The 20,203-nt window shown below is 40.9% G+C and overlaps 1 protein-coding gene across 9 annotated transcripts in view; it reads left to right on the forward strand.

Moving 5' to 3' along the window:
• Positions 1-20,203, forward strand: part of LOC114079095 (small integral membrane protein 36-like) — a 235,256-nt gene that overhangs the window by 186,634 nt on the left and 28,419 nt on the right. For 2 of the 9 annotated variants that reach the window (XR_011705079.1, XR_011705072.1), the window contains exon 2: positions 4,021-4,153. The exons of the other annotated variants lie outside the window; for them this stretch is intronic. The gene's annotated coding sequence lies outside the window, so the exon portion shown is untranslated. The remainder of the gene's footprint in view (positions 1-4,020; positions 4,154-20,203) is intronic. 9 annotated transcript variants of the gene reach the window in all.

The following is a 20,203-nucleotide window of genomic DNA, read 5'->3' on the forward strand; positions in this document are numbered from 1 at the left end:
ATCAATTTTTCTACAAGTTCAGGGCTAACTTTACAGAGTCTGGACTCTAACCAAAGGTAAATAGTTCATCAAATAATAACCAGTACCTGTCCACAGGCTTATTACACAATGCTCTATGACACTGAAGAACACTGTTATCCTTTCGGGGCTGTTTTCAGGTGTTCATCTTTCTTGGTGAACAAAAATCGACACTCCACCAACAAGCAATCCCTCAATCATGCAATTCTCACACAAATCCCATTACCCATCACACAAGCAGGTGTTGCCTTCAGCACAGTTGAAGGAACAAAGGGTTTACCCAATCAGGAGACTGGGAAGGCACTCATGAGCAAGGAGACCCTGCCAGGAAACAGGAATGATGGACAGCAGATAACCAGACAGGCCCCCTTCTCCTCCCTCCCTGCACATCTCCCCATGACCTCATCACATACATCATCATCATCCCTCACTCTCTCCTTCCTTCTCTCTCTCCCTCCCTCCCTCCCACTTCTGTCTTAGGAACTATTTCACCCTTGCTGTCTATCATGCCAGTCTTCTTCTGAAATCCCTCCAGTGACAACTGGAATAAAATCCAAACTCCCCTCCTACCCCCACCCTGGACTCTCTGCCTGGAATATTCTTTCCTACAACTTCTGACCTGGCTGGCTGCTTTCATCATTCAGCTTAGATCTCAATGGCTTCAGCGAGGTCTTCCTCAAGCACCAAGCTAAAGTACACCAAGGATAGAAGGGAGACCAGTAGAGAAAGGGGACCAAGAAGACGGAGGAGAATAGGGAAAGGGGAGATGCTGAGGAATGAAACTGATAAGACTGTCAACATGACTGACAGTCATGTTCACGTATCAGCATATGACAATGAATCTCATTATCACGTGTGATTGTGACGCACCAAAATCTTTTTGAGTTAGACAATTCCTATACAAAAATAAATAAATAAATAGAAATAACATGCACAAAGGTCCTCTCCATGTGATCCCTTGATTTTTAAATTTTATTTGTTCTTTTTAGATACACATGACAGTAGAGTGTATTTTGGCATATTGTACATACATGGAGTATAACTTATTCTAATTAGGATCCCATTTTTTAAAAATTTATATATATATATATATATATATATATATATATATATATATATATATATATAATTTTTTTAGTTGTAGATGGACACAATACCTTTATTTTGTTTATTTATTTTTATGTGGTGCTGAGGATGGAACCCGGTGCCTCACACATGCAAGACAAGCGCTCTACCACTGAGCCACAGCCCCAGCCCAGGATCCCATTCTTGTGGTTGAGCATGATGTGGAGTTACACTGGTCATGTATTCATATATTAATATAAGAAAGTTATGTCTGATTCATTCTGTCTTCCCAAATGCCAACCCATGTCCCTTCCCTTCAATCTCCTTTGTCTAATCCAATGGACTTCTATTCTCCCCTCCCAACTTATTGTGTGTTAGCATCTGCATATGAAAGAGAATGTTCAGTTCAGCCTGTGGTTTTTGAGGACTGGATTATTTCACATAGCATGATAGTCGGTCTCCAGTTCCATCCATTTATCGGCAAATGCTATAATTTCATTCTTCTTTATGGCTGAGTAATATTACATTGTGTATATATACCACATTTTCTCTATTCATTCATCTGTTGAAGGGCACCTGGATTAGTTCCATATATTGGATATTGTGAATTGAGCTGCTATAAACATTGATGTGGCTGCCTCATTGTAGTATGCTGATTTTAAGTCCTTTGGCTATATACCAAGGAATGGGATAACTGGGTCAAATGGTGATTCCATTCCAACTTTTCTGAGGAATCTGCATATTGCTTTCCAGAGTAGTTGCACCAACTTGCAGTCCCATCAGCAATGTATGAGTGTACCTTTTTCCCTCACATCCTCGCCAACATTTTTTTTTTACTTGTATTGTTGATATTTTCCATTCTGACTGGCGTGAGATAAAATCTAAGCCTAGTTTTAATTTGCATTTCTCTAATTGCTAGAGTTGTTGACCATTTTCTCATATATTTGTTGACTATTTGGATTTTTTCTTCTGTGAAGTATCTGTTCATTTCCTTTGCCCATGGATCAATTGGGTTATTTGGGTTTTAGTGTTAAGCATTGTTGAATTCTTTGTATATCCTGGAGATTAACACTCTATCTGAGATGCAGGTGGCAAAGATTTTTCTCCCATTCTGCAGGCTCTCTGTTACCATAAGTTTTACCATCAATGGATCTCCCTCTTATTTATTTCTCTCTCTTTGTATTTTGCATTTTTTTCCTCAGTTAGTCTGCTCTTCTATACCATGAAGCATGTCTTGAATTTTAGTTGTCACCACAGTGCGAAGGACAGTGCCCCACACATCATAGACAATTGGTCAGGCAGAAGGAGATGGAAGGAGCATGAAGGATTGAAAAACCATGTCCAGCCAGGTGCAGTGATGCACACCTGTAATCCCAGTGACTCAGGAGGCCAAGGCAGGAGGATCACAAGTTGGATGCCAGCCTCAGCAATTTAGGGAGACTCTATCTCAAAATTAAAAAAATAAAAATAAAAAAAAGACCTACAAGTATAGCTCAGTAGTAAAGTGCTTCTGGTTTTGATCCCTAGCACCCAAAATAAATAAATAAATAATAAAATAGAATAGTGGGAAGTTTGGAGCAGAAAGAGCAGGCAGAAGCAGGATAAAAGGGACACCAGGGATGACAAAAAGATGATATGCTCATGATCTGGAGCTCAAATTGAAAGAAATGTAATAGAAAAAAAAATAATAAGCCATCATGCTGGCCCGCCCTGGTACAGAGCAGAAATCCCTCTACATCCATTCATTTCCCTCCCTGACAGGCTGCTTCCCAAGGCATACACACACACACACAGGTAGGATGGCTTCCAACCTCGTGACCAAGAAATGATCAACAGCCCATGCTCTGAACTTTCTCTCACTTCTTCAAGTGCAGCAAGCTGCTCTCCAACTCAGGCCCGCCCCGCAGTGTTTTCTCTGCATGCTCCTGTCTTCCAGTTGGCAGTCCATCTGCCCACTTAACTCTCTCTTTGCCTTCGTATCTCAGTTTAAATATCACATCGTTTCCCCAGGAGCCTTCTTCCATCTCCCCGACACCATCCTAGGTCAGAGCTGACTGTAACATGGTGTTACAGATCCTTGAACTTACAGCTCCAAGAAATGGCTAGTATTTCCTTCACAGCAACAATCATGGTTGAAATGTACCGTTGAAAACAAAGGCTGTGAGTTGGTCTTCCCGGTGGGCATCCTAGATTTTCCAGATGGTAGCTGTGTGTGATGTCATACAGATTATATCACCTCTCTGAACTTCAGTCTTATCATCTGGAAAACAGGAATAGCGATAGCTCCCACTTTAATGCATCTTAAGATTCACACAATACCTGAAGCCCTGACGCATAGTTAAGGGTCCTGTTCATTAAATGTTAGTTACCACCACCGTCATGATCCTTGTGATCTGTGATTATGTATTTGAGTCATGATTGCCTTTTATTTCTATCAAACTGAAATCTCTATTAGGAAAAGAACAATGAGGGCTTATTCTAGCATAGTCGTGTGTCTGCCTTATGGTAAGAGTTCAATTAACAGTTGGATGAATGGATTTACACAGCTAGTTCTTCAATGCAAGATGGTTATCTTATAATATCCCTTTGCTGGGATGTGTCTGGCCACACAGCGTCTGGTCTCCTGTGTTGGATACTGCAGACCCGACTTAGAGCAAACCTCGAGTCATGGTTGTTTTCATGTGTTCTGGCTACTATAGCAAAATGCCTGAGTGCCTTGCAAACAACAGAAATGTATCTTCTCACCATTCTAGAGGCTGGGGACTGGAGTCTGCACCTGCAGACTGAGGCTCTGGTGAGAACCCTCTTCCTCAGAGACAGCCATGTTCCCAGTTAGACCTCAAGTGACAGAGGGCTGTGGGATCTCTTTTATAAGGTCCGAGTCCAAAGCCTAATCACCGTCCAAAGGCACCGCCTTCTAACACCGTCTCCTTGCAGGGGAGGACTTCAGTATATGAGCTGGTATGAACAAGCATCCAGAGCACAGCAAAAGCTGCCGGCCTGTGCCTGCTGACCTCTGTGCAGCTTCCACTCCCATCAGTCCTCCCTCTTGGAATTCTTTTCAGTTCAGGTAACTTTTGCATCAGAATGGACTCTTCTGGTCTCATTTGCAGAGCTCTCCTTACACCTCTAATGGGTGGCGGTTTGGGTTCTAGAATGTTCATTCCAGGCAGGAGAGTCCAAAGGAGAGGGATGTGCAGAGTAGAAAGAACATGGAAGAAACATGGAAATGGATGAGCCACTCCTCATGATGGATGCTGTGATTCTAAGACAGGAATCAGGAGCTCACTGGATTGCTCCCAGAACCTGTTGGGAGGCTCTGAGCACAGGCAGGGCTCCTTCACGCCCTGGGTGCTGCAGTGCTGCCCTGGGCATGTGGCCTTCCTTCTTCCTTCTGCACAGAGCCAAGCAGCACTCTAGCCCCTCAGGGTCTTCCAGGCAGGCCCCCTTTGCATGCAGGTGCTCACCCCAGCATCTGTGACAGTGCTGAGGCTCCGTTCAGTTTCCTGCCCAAATGGCAGGGAAGGGTGGAGCAGAAGAAAAACAGACCCCCGGGGGGCCACCAGGCTAAGCCATGCCTGTCATAGACTAAAAACAGCAAATTACAATTTCAGAAGATTATAAGTCAATGCCCAAAGAATAGCAAGATGGGAAAGCTACAAGTGACCCTGGAAGGAGGATTCAGGAAGAGATTGCAAACACAACAGAACAAATCAAACAGCATGAGGTCACCTTACAGAGGAACAAACAGACATGGGTCTCAAATAATACTGAAGACATCTAGCCTCTTCAGATAATAGCATAATGAGATTAGTATCAAGCTCTGAGTCACCAAGTAAAACTTAAATTAAGCTTAGCCTCTTATCTTTTGGGTTCCGATAAAATTATAAGAAATTTAGGAAATAATTTTAACAGTACTTTAATATAAGTGAGATTTGGAGCTGGAATAGATGTATGTATTCAATTTAATTTTATTGAGTACCTAATATGTACAATGAGTAGGCAGGATTCTAGACACTGGGAATGTAAAAGGAAGTAAAAGAGGTCAAATTCCCTGGTCTACTAGAACTTAAATTCTAGTGGACTAGAATGACCTATAAAATTTCTCTCAAAAGTCAGGTAAAAACGGATGCAGTGGTGCACACCTGTAATCCCAGTGGCTGAACAGGCTGAGGCAGGAGGATCAGGAGTTCAAAGCCAGCCTCAGCAACAGCAAGGCACTAAGCAACTCAGTGAGACTCTGTCTCTAAATAAAATACAAAATAAATAGGGCTGGGGATGTGGCTCAATTATCGAGTGCCCCAGATTTCATCCCTGGTACCTCCCCCCAACCTCCGGCCAAAAAAAGAGCCAGGTACATAGATTTCTTTGGATCATACACTTCATTATCCGTCTGCAGTCATCAGAACATATTTAAGTCTAAGCTGAACCATTTGGAAATCAGTCCAGGTGTTCTTCCCTGCCTGTTGGACTAGTCACATCTTTGACAGCCACCACAGCACTCAGCTCATCTTAGAGTCCCTCACCCCTGCCCCCAATGTGAACTCAATCAATGTTGCTGCGTTAGGCTCCATGACATTTTTTTTTAAAAAAAAGGAGCTGGGGGGCAGTGGGAGATTATGTTCCACCAATTTGGATCCAGGACTAGGAAACACAGAGCCATTTGGATCGGTGGAGAGGATCCCCTGGAGGGACCAGTGCCTAGACTCAAATCTCCAGCTGACGTGGGAAAGTTACATAACTGCTCCTTCTCATTCTTTGGCACAGCAGTGCTCTAGCTACAGTGTTGGATGTCACCCTGGGCTTGGCAGAGCTGTCTCTGCTTTCAGGGTCGCCCCTCCTGCAGCTCTCAGAGGAAACGAGGACTCTGGGGCCTATTCCTCCAGCTCCAGGGATGGCTCAGCTTGAAGTCAAGGTCTCCCTTTCTTCCTAAGAGACCAGACCCTTCCCCTTTCCAGCTGGCAGAGAAACAGGCTGCCTCCACCAGGTTTCAGAAACGACAGTCATTAGATGGCGCAAGAAGTCAGACTGTGTTTGGGTACACACTGAAAGCTCTGGGGATCCTGCTGCTTAGGAGGAGATGGGTAAGAGCCAGTGGGAGGAGAATCTCTTTGATCTCATTTCACACCCCACCACTGACAGCTCTGAATGAGGTTATCAAATGAAGCCTTCTTACTTGACATTGAGAGTCCAGTTAGCCACTGCCTCTTAAAATTAGAGAAACCCTCCCCTCAGCAAGAGAACAAGCAAGAGTATGTGGGCAGTTCTTTCCAAGCTGGATGATTTACTAAAGCAGATATGGGGGTGCAAGGAATGTGGGGGGAACAGAAGAAGGAGCCAGTGAACTATGTAAGGACTCCTTAGCCCTGTATCTGTAATGCTGGGAATAGCAATATCCTCAGGGCAGGAGGGAGCTTGCTCTTTCCAAGGCTTTGAGCTCTTTGCCATAGATTCAGCGGGGGAACTTTCAAAGCAAGATTCCCCTCACCCCTTTCTCCACCCAGGTCCTGGGGAAGGACTTAGACTACTTATACAACCATCTGGGAACAGCCCAAACCCAGTGGCAATTAGCTCTCCACTTTCAGGGAGATGTGAGGCCGTCTGTTTTTTATTACTTTGCTCTTATCACATCATGCTGTTCTCTTGGGGAAGCAGTCTCATTTCCAAGAAACCTGTTTTGATTTTCCTCCCTTGCAGTCTTCCGGGCCCTTGCCTCCTCCCTCTGCCCAAGCCCTCCCTCATCATCTCACCCCTAACCCAATCCACTTCTACATCAGGCCCCTTTTCCCACCCTACAAATTTGGAAGTAAGCTGCAAAAGGACCCTAAGTAATACCAGACCTAGGAAATAAAGAGATGAGAGTTTAATCAGAGATGGCAAAATATTATTCTACGGCCTTGGTCATTTCCAGGTTGCTGCCTTCTTGCTTGTGTGGTTAATGGGACCATGGACCTCAGTCCATTTTGTGGTCCTAAAGCTTGGCAACTTGGTGGAAGTGGCCCCAGCTTGTTTGCAGGTAGGACTCCTTATAAGAATCCTAGAGGCCCAGTCTGAAAGGCAGAAAGAGTAAGATATGTGTTAGAGCCCAGCTGCCACCCTCCAACACCATCTCCCTCAGAACTCAGGGGTGGTATGGAAGGCAAGCATCCTCCATTGTTCCAGAAGTTTCCAAAGGACCTGGAAGGTTCTTGGCCAATGAGGACCAGATGTCGGCTGCTGCTCACGCTGGTGCCATTCAATGGGATTGGGGAACCCCCTTGTGCCTCTCTATAAGTTCCTATCACTTGCACTTTCTCCGGTTTTTACTTCCTTCTTCCCCAAAAACACACACCTTTTTCTGTTTTCCCCATCTTTTCAAGATCCCTCTTCCCCAATGGGACAAACAACTTCAACCAGAGACCACTGAGGTGTCCCTGCTCCAAGGCTTCAGAGATCACCTCAATTCCAATAGCTCCTATGCCCCAACCTGTGGAAAACCAATGTCTCCACATTTTCGGTGAATTCTTCAAGAGGCAGATCATTTGAGTGAACGCAGGGTCTCAACACCTAATTCCCCTGAGTGAGCTAACAGTGTCTATCTTGCTAATTCTTTTTATATCAGTATCATCCAGATAAGAACCTGATCACTTCCTCGGTTTAAAAAAAAACAATTCACAGCAGGTGCCTCTGTGTGCGTGGATGGAGAGGTTTAGAGCAACTTCAGATCACAGGTAGCTATCCCTTTTATGAAGCAATCAAACCACACTTTGAGATTTTTCATAGACTCCATGACCCTCTGGGGCCCTAGCCTCTCCTCCTCTCAATGTCCCTGTTCCTCATCTCTCCTCTTCACCACCTTCTTGTGGGACAGATCATTGTAATCACAAAAGAGCCAGTCATTTCTTTAAACAGGTCTATCTTCCTTAGAAAGTTGTGGTAGGATTTTTTAATTTTTATTTTTTATTCTAAATTGACAAATTATAGTTGTATATATATTTATGAAGCACAATTTTATTTTAGAGTTTAATCATAAAAATATTTGTAAACATTTAGATAAGCAGAGAATGTTATATCATTTTAAGATGTAACAGATTTAAATAAGATATAACAAATGTTAAAATGTTGTCAGTTTTGCTCCAGGTCTCTCTCTCCCACTCTCTCCCTCCCTTCTACCCACCCAGAAATATTTTTTTTTTAGTACTAGGGATTGAAAGATTGAACCCATGGAGCACTTTACCACTGAACCACATTCCCAGCCCTTTTTATTTATTTTGAGATAGCATCTTGCTATGTTGCTTAGGGCCTTACTAAGTTGTTGAAGCTGGCTTTGAACTTGCAATCCTCATGCCTCAGCCTCCCAGATCTCTGGGATTATAGGTGTGCACCACCACGCTTGGCTAAATAAAACTCTTTATACAGCTAAATCCCGGGCCCATCCCTTACCTTCCCTCTTCCCTTCCTTAGGGTTGTTGTATCATCCTCATGCATGGTTTTGCACTTTGGTTACATACAAAGATTTCCATAAACAGTATACAGTATTGCTTGAGGAGTTTAAAAATGTCTGTCTAATATTTGCAGCAGATGCTAGGAATGAGCTTATAAACCACAGCAACACTGTCTTACTCTGGTTCCCATCTCTTACCATTTCATCCCTGGGCCCATCAATTGGAAGACACTTAACAAATACTCTGAATGAATTGCATAAGAAAATAATATCCACTAAGTCATTGATAATCAAAGTATACCAAGTTCAGAAGTAATCCAAATAAGCGGGTATTCTGTATATGTCTTACAAAATGTTTTGGCCTAAAAATCTTCCATGACAACAAATAACTCTTCCAACATGGGTACCTTCTTTCCTAGAGGAAGGGAGCTTCACAAATGCCTCACTAAAGCCACTTCTATCCAAGGACACAATGTGTCCCCCTTCACGTGGCTCTCCACATGACCCTGATTTCAGTGAGATCACCTGGGACTTGCATTCTTAGTCCTCACCCTCTCTTTCCCAAAACCGCTGATGTCATGGATGAGCTCAGCCTCTTCTACCACCCTCAGTTCATCCCCTCCAATACCAAAAAGGGAACCTGATATCACTATGTTGGGAGCAGCCAAAATCCCAGCTGTCACTTGGTGGCATGGTGGAGTTCACCTCCCTAAGGCGTTATGACTCTGCCAAATTGTGAAGGAGCAAATTAGAGACGCCAGTTCAACCAGGCTGAAACTCCCTATAAAACAGAAACTCCACCCAGAATGATGGTGCTAGAAATCACTGCAATCTCCTTCACAGCTCTGACCTTCAGTAGAGGGGTCACCTAATTTATCACCCAGACTCTAAAGCTTGAAAGTGAAGATGGTGCTATTCATAATTAGGCCAGGTTAACAGGATGTAATAGTAATTAGTATTACAGAATTAGTATCACAGAATTAGTAATCCTATGTAAAAAGCCAAGTATGATGTCTCTTCTTAGAAGATGCCTCAAGTGACATTCAGACCTTCAGGGAATGACGCCCTCCATCCCTCTCCCAGTATTGATCTGACAATGAATGAGTCCATTCTCTTACAGAGCCTGTGAAGACCTAACCCTCATATAGTTAAGTTTCTCCACTGGAATGAAAGTAGTGCCAATCCTTTCCTCATAGCCCTCTGAAAATTTGCAGGGAAATGACAACAAATGTCAGACCCATGTAAATCAGAAGAGAAAGAAAATATCACCAGGGGATCAGCACTGTAGTTCTGAAACAGGGCCCATTTGGCATCGTACTAGTGTTTATTGGGTGACCATACAGCTCCAAGAATGGGAATGTGGGCTTCAGGATAGACGAACTGGGATTTCCAGCACTCTTCATATAACCTTAGACAAGTTACTTCTCTAAACCTCAGTTTATCCATCTATAAAACCGGGGTAAGGATGATATCAATCAATCTCCTGGGTTAGTTAGACATTTTCAGTAAGACAAGGAATTTAAAACCCCAGGGACAGAACTCAGTGTGTTTCAGTACCTAGCAAATATCTCCATTGCTATTCATACTATCGAAATCATCATTGTATTTTTTTCATCATTAGCTCTTCCCACTCCCGTATACATACTCTCTCTCTCTCTCTCTCTCTCTCTCTCTCTCTCTCTCTCTCTGATCAAACTGGCTATATTTTTTTTCCAAAAAATAAAAAATGCTTTTTCTTTATCACTTCTATATTTTTGCTCCTGCTCTGTTTGCTCCCTGGAATTCTTGTATCTTCCCTCTCTATTTTTATCTTCTTGGCTCAGCATGGCGGCATCTTACCCCCTTTCAAAGGCCCACTTCAACTGCTCCACCCTCCAGGGAGTCTTCTAAAAGGTGAGTTTTTTATCCCTCAATCTGTTGTTTTCTTATCATTTCCACTTTGTGTTTCAAGGGATTCGCATATTTCTAGTACACTATAAATTCTTCAAGGACACATACTACATCTGATCAAGATTTCTCTTCCCCACAGAGCTTATAATACACTTGCAAATGGTGCTCAGGAAATATTTCTCTTTTTTTTCCATTTTTTATTGGTTTTATTTTTTAAATACACAACAGCGGAATGCATCACAATTCTTATTACACATATAGAACAATTTTTCATATCTCTGTTTGTATATAAAGTATGTTCACATCAATTCATGTCTTCATACATGTACTTTGGATAATGATGTCCATCACATTCCTCCATCTTGACCACAGTAAAGTTTAGAACACAGGGATTACCAGCTGAACTCAAGTAAGACCTAGGATTCACTGACAACTTATCAGCTAAAACAAATTATTTAACCTCTTCAAATCTTGATGTTCCCCTCCCAAAATGGCACCAGCAAGATGAGGACTATTGTTCTATCTAGACTTGAACCATTGATAAACATTTAGAAGACAATGCCCTTCCATTGGATTTTTTAGTTTAGTCAATGTTGCAATCAACTTTATCTTCTGTGATGCACTTTTGGAAAGATGCATATCTACTCCCATAATGTTGTTTTTGTTTTTCTTTTTGTTTTGTTGTTTTTATTTAAATCACTGCCAATAAATGCAAGAGACCTCTGTAGCAAAGACCTATCCTATCTCTTCTACTTGGGGTCAAGTCTAACTTCCCGAAAGCTCTCAATTGCAACAGCCGCAGTGCTCACAAATTTTCATGAGAAGCAATATAGACATTAATCTCACACAGTGTGTTGGCTCTTGAGCTGAAGAACTCATAGGGATTTCCTTTTCTCTGGCACGATGCACGTGAAAACAGAAGTCTGATTTTGTTTATTTACAAATACCTCCCTTCTGGGTCCACTTTGAGTAGTTCTTTTTCTACCACTTAGTTTGTTTCTTCTCACCAGATTACTGGTTCCCCTGGGGACTTGCTGTTTACCACTTCTGAACCTTGACACAAGCCATCCACCCACCTCTTCCATCCAAATAGAACAGAACAGAGTGGTGAGGAGGGTGGGTTCTGGATGAACAAAACCAGACACCATTTCTGGCTTCACTACTGACAGTCTAGAAATGTTGGACAACACGCTTCCCCTTTCTGGGCTATAATTTCCTCATCTATAAAATGTAAATAACTAGTAAGAGTGCCTTCTGATTATATAAAGAACTGAGCTGAGGTGAAAAGGTTGCCCTTCCACATCAAACACACAGAGAAATATGACACACAATATAGCAAAAAGTAAAACATTTAAACACATTACCAAACTCATAAATAATAGAAGGAAAATTCCCAGGTTCCACAAACAGAGCGGAAACTCAGAGACAGGGTAGGGAATGGTGGACAGATGGGCAGAAATTGGCAAAGGCCTTCGTGATGGGAGTCATGTTTCAGGTCTCTGTCAGGAAAGGTGCTGAACTTGAGTACCCTACTTAGAGCTGTTGGCACAAAGTGCCATCAGACCATGGAATTGGTCTTGAAATACTCCTTCCATTGGTCTGAATGCATGATAAGAAAGCTACGCACTATCAGCCAGGTGCCATGGGCAGAAATTTAGACCTATAAGAAATCTCAGACTCTAATTTAACATTTTCCACCTGGGGAAAGCAAAGAAAGCTTAGAATTTAGCACAAAAACAAATTCAATCTTGGTAAAAATCCATTGACCTCTACAAGAAGTAAACTCAGATCACTCTATAAGGGAGCTGATACTCCCTGAGGATGAGCCATAAAACAATTTCCAAACATCCAATAAGTCACACAAGGGGAAATTGGCAACGAATAGAAGGAATGGCCATAGAAAACAGAGCTCGAATAACATGAAAATTATTTTAAAATAAATATTTTTAGCCTTAAAGAGAGAAGGAACATAAACATAAGACATTATGAAAACATTTTAAAGAATTTTAAGAAAAATATCTCTTGAGAACCAAATAGAAATCTGGATAAGAAACACGTAGCCATTGCAATATGTACAATCATACTTCATGCGTGGGTCAAAGGCAGGTTATTATTCATATCTGAGGAAATAATTGAAAAATAAGAATGTGGTGCTGATGCTTGAATATTATCACAGGAGACAACCAAATGGGAAACAGGCAAGATAAAAGAACTGGAGGGTAGGGTGAGATGGGCCCACGAGGGGCTAACGGGAATTCGAAGGGAACACAGAAAATGAGGGAGGAGGGAAGAAATATCAAAATAGAGATTGGATGATGAGTTATCCAGAATTTAAGGGCTGAAGTCCTCAGAATGAAGGACGATTCTTAGTCTTAAAAAGAAAAAAAAAAATAATAATAATAATAATAACAAAAAACACCTAGTTATACTAATAGTGTAGTAATTCTCCCAGATACACCATAATCTGTTTTATAGTGACAGAATGTGAAAACAAATCATTTGGATCAAAACATCAAAATCTCCTGAGAAAAGGCAGATTATTCACGAAGAAATGACCAGGACATAGAGAAGTCTCCCTGTTAGCAATAACGGATGCCAGGAAACAGTAGAACAATATCTTCAAAGAGCTAAGTATAAACTCTTTGCCCATCTAGATTTCTATACTCATCTAAATCCTCACACAGGAATGAGAAAAAGTGAAGAAATCTTTCACCTCAAAAAGACTTGAATTTCATATGGGGAAAAAATGGGAGTTCATAACCCACTTGAATCAAAGTGTGAAATATGATATATCAAGAAATTTGTAATGTTTTGAACAACCAACAATAAAAAATTTAAAAAAAAAAGTAAAAAATATAAAAAATAAAAAATAAAAAAAAAGACTTGAGTTTCTTATTTACAGTCTCAGGTCAACTACTTCTACAGAATAACATTCTGCTAAAAGAACCTTAAGCCCCGATAGAAAGATAAGGATTCAAAAAGAGAAAAGAAATTGGCAAACACCTTGGTAAATCTAACGTATTGTTAAGAAGAATATTAGGCAAATTGGGTGGGGGTGGTTAAAACAAGTTGAAACTAAGGAACAAAAACATGGAAGTAGAAATGCAGAAAAAGCTAAAAATATTTTAGGTATTGTTTACAAAGAGATGAAAGAGATCAATTGATTTTAGACTCTTTTTTTTGGCGGGGGGGTGAGGTACAGGGATTGAACTCAGGGACACTCAACTACTGAGCCACATCCCCAGCCCCATTTTGTATTTTATTTATAGACAGGGTCTCACTGAGTTGCTTAGAGTCTCTCTTCTGCTGAGGCTAGCTTTGAACTTGCAGTCCTCCTGCCTCAGCCTCCCAAGCCACTGCACCTAGCAATTTCAGCCTTTCTAATGCACACATGTTAAAGATGTAAGGCAACTGTTGCAAGAACAGAAACAGAATGTTGAACTTCTACAGGGAAGCAAAAGCAAGAATAAAGAAAGCCTGATTCATCAGATAAAGGACAGAAAGGGAATGGGGTGAGAGGGAAGGAAGAAGGTAGAGAAACAGAAAACATAAACGAAATTGTTTCCTGAAGCACGTACAAATCTGAATACATGTGCACAGATTCAACTCCCCTCTGAAAAGACAAACTATTAAACTGCACTGTTCTTTTTGTGATTGCAAGATAGGCTGTTCACAAAGACATAACCTAAACAGAAGGGCACAGAAAGGTTAAAAACGAAGGGATCAGAAAATAATATACCTCACAAATGTCAGCACAGAGAATCCCCTCCCCCACCCCCCCCGTGGGTTGACAGCCTATTTCTAAAATTCATTTGGTAGAAGACCATGAAATTATGAAAAAGGTAAACAAGGAGACAGATCTTGCCTTACTAAGTATCAAGATGCATTTTAAATCATAGTAATTAAAACCCTGTGGTATTGGCATGAAAATGGACAAAACAGACTAAAGGAAGAGAAGATTCAGCCCACGGACTTGTTGAGACACAAAGCTCTAAGAACTAGCAGAAAAAACGAAACACGAGTGAAATCAGTTTTATGGGACACCTGACTGTTCAACTGGAAATGAGTACAAGTAGACAGACCCCTCCGTGGGTCCATATGCAAAAAGCGAATTCCATAAGGATTAAAAAATCTTCTTCTGAAAACCAAGCTTTTTAGACATTTTAGAAATGTTCTAGATGAAGGAAACTATCTTTGTGACATTAGGAGAGGAAGTCACAAAAGTCAAATCTGATGAAGAAAAAGCTTGGTCTATTTGAGTGAAAGAAATATGTTAGAATGACAAAAAAATAAAATAAAGTTAATATGTGAGCAACAGACCAGAGAAAGATGGATGAGAGTCCAAATTATAAAAGAACCATGACACACACACAAAAAAAACAAATATTTACCTAAAACTATTACTATAGGATTAAGATTTCAACATGTGGATTTGGGGGAAACATAGACATTCAATCTATAACAGTATCTAAAAGCACAATTCCCTATGTGATCTATAATTCATACAGTAATATTAGTGTCTAATACATAGTTTGATATATGAAGTTCCAAGTATTCTACACATTTCATCTCTCCAAAATATACGTGTTGAAACCCTGTCCCCCAGAGTGATGGTATCAGAAGTGGGAGCTTCGGAGGTGATAGGGTGCTGAGTGTGGAGCCTGCATGAATGAGATTATGCTCTTATGAGAGAGCCCCAGAAAGCTCCCTTGGCCTTGTGCCATGTAAAGTGACAATGAGAAGATATTGTTTGGACAAGGGCGCAGGTCCTCACCAGGCACCAATTCTGCCAGCAACTTGATCTCGGACTTCCTAGCCTCCAGCATTATGAGAAATAAATTTCTGTTGCTTAGTAAGCTACCCCGTCTATGGCATTTTGTCATAACAGCCCTAATGGACTTTTTAGTTTGTATAATTGACCATAATTTAAAACAAAGGAAAGGAAAATTATCTTTCTGAAATTCACTCTGAGTCTTTGATTATAAGACATTTAATCAATGGAGAGTTGCCTCAAAGCAAAAATCTCCTTTATGTTGTAAATACTGTGTATGTATATTTAAAATTAATTTTTTTTTAAAAAAAGTGTTGACTTTGGCAAATAAATTATAAAAGGAAAAGATCAGGTGGTAGAAATAGGGGGAAAAGTAGTACAACATAACACTATCCCTTCACCACATCTGGTATCTCATTTAAAGATCGTGGGCCACTCTATTTCTTTACATCTGATTCCCAGGCCAGAGTGGCCCCTTTCAGTTACACACACACACACACACACACACACACACACACACACACGGCTTTCCTGCCTCAGTCAGACCTTCACTCCACTGTTCCATCAAGTCTTGAGCACATATACCCCTGCTCCTCAGTGGTCTCATTCTACAATTTCATAACTTCAGAGATGCCTTTGGGGTCCTGCTGCCTGGGTCTTCGCTCTTCCCTTGCTTATGACTCTCAGTCAATGTGCCCTCTTCATTTACTTTATAGAACTTATCACCATTCATTATATATATGTGTCTTGTGTGTGGTTTTTGTCCTTCTCTCCCATGACTGCAGGGATGCTGGTTATTTTATTCACAATGTGTACTAGTATTAATACTGCCAGGCACCTAGAAAGGCACTCAAGATTATGTGAGAGTGTGTATGTGTTTATTTACCTTTAATTGAATTAAAAAAAAAATTCTCAAGGGAAATTTTACCCTGAGCCAAGATTGACCCTGGGCATCTCCCTTTTCACCAGTGGAAAGAAGGTTACAATAATTGTGGAGGGCACTTGCAAAGGGCGCAGGCTGCACTCAGACCATAAGAAACTTAATGAGAGATGATTGAACACAGCCAAGGGCATGTGGGGGCGCAAAGGACATGATGGTGACTTGGGAACGGGGATCTCTCTCAAACCATCGCTCGGCTCCAGTAATAGGAAAATGAAAAACAGGCCCAACTCTTAGAAGCTAATTGTTTAAGATGTGATTTAGAAGGAAAGGAGAGGAGGAAGGAAGGAAGGATAGAAAAGGGAAGGGAAGAGAATGAGAAGGAAGAAACCCAATGTTCTTGATGTTTTTATTCTATGCAATTAAGAGCAACATATCACTAGGGAGGAGGGAACTCTAATGAAATACTTGGAAGACTTTATTGACAGAACTAAAGCAATTTGTGCTGGTCTTTGAGAAAGATCTTATTGAACAGTGGGCCACCAATCCCAGTCACCGATGGCAAAGACTCTCTGTGTATAAATTATTCGTCAAGAACTGGTTGCACCACCTTCTTCTCCATCTCCAGACTCTGCTTCTTCTAAGAGTCCTTTCTTTATCTCTTCTTTTAATTATTTGTTCTTTTTAGATATACATGACAGTATAGTGCATTTTAGCATATTATACATACATGAGGTATAACTTATTCTAATTAGGATCCCATTCTTGTGGTTGTACATGATGTGAAGTTACTCTGGTGGTATATTCATGTATAAGGATAGGAAAGTTAGATCTGATTCATTCTACTGTCTTTCCTGTATCTAACGCCCCTCCCTTCCCTTCATTCCCCTTTGTCTGATCCAATGGACTTCTATTCTTCCTCTCCCCACCCTCCCTTGTTGTGGGTTAAGATATACATATCAGAAAGAAGATTCAGCCTTTGGTTTTTGAGGACTGGCTTATTTCACTTAGCATGATAATTTCCAGTTCCTTCCATTTATTGGCAAATGCTAAATTTCATTCTTCTTTATGGCTGAGTAATAGTTCATCGTGTATATACCACATTTTCTTTATTCATTCATCTATTGAAGAACACCTAGGCTAGTTCCATAGCTCAGCTCTTGCGAATTGAGCTACTATAAGCATTGATGTGGCTGCATCATTGTAGTATTATGGTTTTAAGTCCTCTGGGTATAAACCAAGGGGTGGAATAATTGGGTCAAATGGTGGTTCCATTCCAAGTTTTCTGAGGAATCTCCATACTGCTTTTCAGAGTGGTTGCACCAATTTGCAGTCCCACTAGCAATGTTTAAATGTACCTTTTCCCCCACATCCTCACCAACATTTATTGTTACTTGTATTCTTGATAATTGCCATTCTGACTGGAGTGAGATGAAATCTCAGTGTAGTTTTAATTTGCATTTCTCTAATTGCTAGAGATGTTGAACATTTTTTTCATATATTTGTTGACCTCTTCTGTGAAGTGCCTGTTCAATTCCTCTGCCCATTTATTGATTGGATTATTTCTTCTTTTGTGTCAAGTTTTTTTTACTTATTTGTATATCCTGGAGATTAATGCTCTGTCTGAGGTGCAGATGGCAAAGATTTTCCTATTCTGTAGGCTCTCTCTTCAAGTTCTTGATTGTTTCCTTTCCTATAAAGAAACTCTTTAGTTTGATGCCATCCCTTTTATTGATTCTTGATTTTACTAAGAAGTAAAGCTTTAGGAGTCTTATTGAGGAAGTCTGTTCCTAAGCTGACATGATGAAAAAATTGGGCCTACTTTTTCCTATAGTAAGCACAGGGTCTCTGGTCTAATGTCTAGGTCCTTGGTCCATTTTGAATTGAGTTTTGTGCAGGGTGGGGTTCAAATCCATTCTACTAGATATGGATTTCCAGTTTTCCCAGCACCATTTGTTGAAGAGGCTGTCTGTTCTTCAGTGTATGTTTATGGTGCCTTTGCCTAGTATGAGATAATTGTATTTATGGGGGTTTGTCTCTATCTTCTATTCTGTTCCATTGGTCTTTGTGTCTGGTTTTGTGCCAATATCATGCTGCTTTTATTACTATAGCTCTCTCAGAGCCCTTTCTTACCCACAGTGTCACCACTCCATTGCTCAGGACTCCTCAAACCTGCAGCTGGTTTCACAACTCACTATCACTGGCTCTGGCATGCCAGGTAGAAGAACCCTGAGGATTAGAGTCATCTAAAAACCAACGCTATCCCCGGGTCTGAATTGAATTTTTCAATTCCTTCCAAAAAACCTGATAAAAAAAATATTGCTGTCCCAGTTTTGCCTGTGTTATGGTTTGGATAGGAGGTGTCCCCACAAAAGCTAATGCAGGAATATTCCGAGGTGAACTGATTAGATCATGCAAACTGTAGAGTCATATATCCTGGTTTGAATGGACGGACTAGGTGGCAACTCTGGGCAGGTGGGGTTTGATGGAAGAAAGGTCACTGCGGTGTTCCCTGGAGGGGTGCATCTTCCCTGCAGCTGCCTCTTTCTGGCTTTTGCTCTCTGCCTCCTGATCCCACCATGAGCCAGTAGCTTTACACCATCACAGGACCTTCCCCTGTGATGTGCTGCCTCCCCTTAGGTCCAGAGCAATGGAGTTGGCCATCTCTGGACTGATACCTTTGAAATGGTGCGCCCCAAGTAACCATTTCCTTCTTTCAGTGTTTTGGTTGGGTCACAGTGACACAAAACTAACTAATGAAAGCAAGAAAGATTAACAGAAATTTGTAGTTTTACTCAATCACAGAGCTAATAAGAGCCTGTGTTGGTTTATTTGATCCCCAAATCACCATCTCTTCTCTGCACATGGTATCTCTTGGCCACAAGGCAGGGGTTTCTAGACAAATGGAACTACCTCCTACTGTCAGATGATCTTTTTTAAAAACGTGGACTTACTTATGTCACTTTCCTGATTAAAAAAAAAAAAAAAACTCCTTAAAATAGTTCTTTCTTACAGAAAGGTTGTGCTAATCCCTGTCCCAGAAATGGGAACCCCTCAACTCTAAATCTACACACAAAATCACATGCACACATGTGTGTACTTATACACGCACACATGAGGACACACACATCATTCAGAGTTTCATTTAAATCAGTACTTCTCTTTGGCTTTTTCTATATCACAAATCAATTAAGCAATTCACCAATTTCAGAGTATATGCAAACTCTCTGGGAAGGTCTCACACTCGGAAATTCAATATCAGTGTTTCTGGAGAGGAGATCAAAAATCTGCATGTTAAACAAGCGCTTGAAATGAATCTGGTGTGGGTGGTTCCAAGAACTAATTCTGAGGGGGTAAACCAGGCTGTGGGATTCCACCACACCAGCCTTCCTCTTGGAGCAGCACTCTCATTCAACACTCATTAATTTGACAGACATTTATTAAGTATTCACTACATTTTTCTGGAAAATGGGGATACAACAGTAAAGAGAATAAAGGCCCTATTCTCACAAAATGAACAATGCCATTGGAATAAAAAATAAATAAATAAATAAATAAGTAGGTCCATGGACATAGGGTCTGTCAGGTGGTGGCAAAGAGGAATAAGTAGAAAAAGGAAAGAGTGACAGGGGCTATTGTGTTATCACATATTTAATATGTTCTCCTTAAAGGAAGAGCTCTATCTGTCTCCTTCTCTTCTGTACCCCAAGTATCAGGGACCTAGCATGCAATAAGTATCTTAAAGTAAAAATAGGAGTAGTTTATGATGCTAGAAATAAGGACCTTCAGAGTGGCTATTATAAATCCAAAGACGATGACATGACATCCAACAGTTGCCACGTGGAACAGCCTCTGTTGACATTGCAAAGCAGAATGGGAAGGTTCCAAGCCAAGAAATACAATAGTCTGCTAGCTCTCTGCACTGATCGGGGCTCTGCCGTGAAATTCTAAATACTAGACTCATCTTAGTTTTGACCTTCAGGATGAAACCAAATCAATTTGCTCCCTCTTTTACTTAATTCTCTTTAAATATTTTAAAACTATCCTGTTACCCCTTCTCTGGGCTACCTATAGGAAAATGAACCACTCCTCATGGGATAAGCTTTCAAAACTTTTCAGCATCCTAAACACTTTTGTTTGGGGATATAGTTCCGTT

This window comes from Marmota flaviventris, chromosome 17, assembly GCF_047511675.1.
Source record: "Marmota flaviventris isolate mMarFla1 chromosome 17, mMarFla1.hap1, whole genome shotgun sequence".
In the NCBI taxonomy this organism is placed as follows: domain Eukaryota; kingdom Metazoa; phylum Chordata; class Mammalia; order Rodentia; family Sciuridae; genus Marmota; species Marmota flaviventris.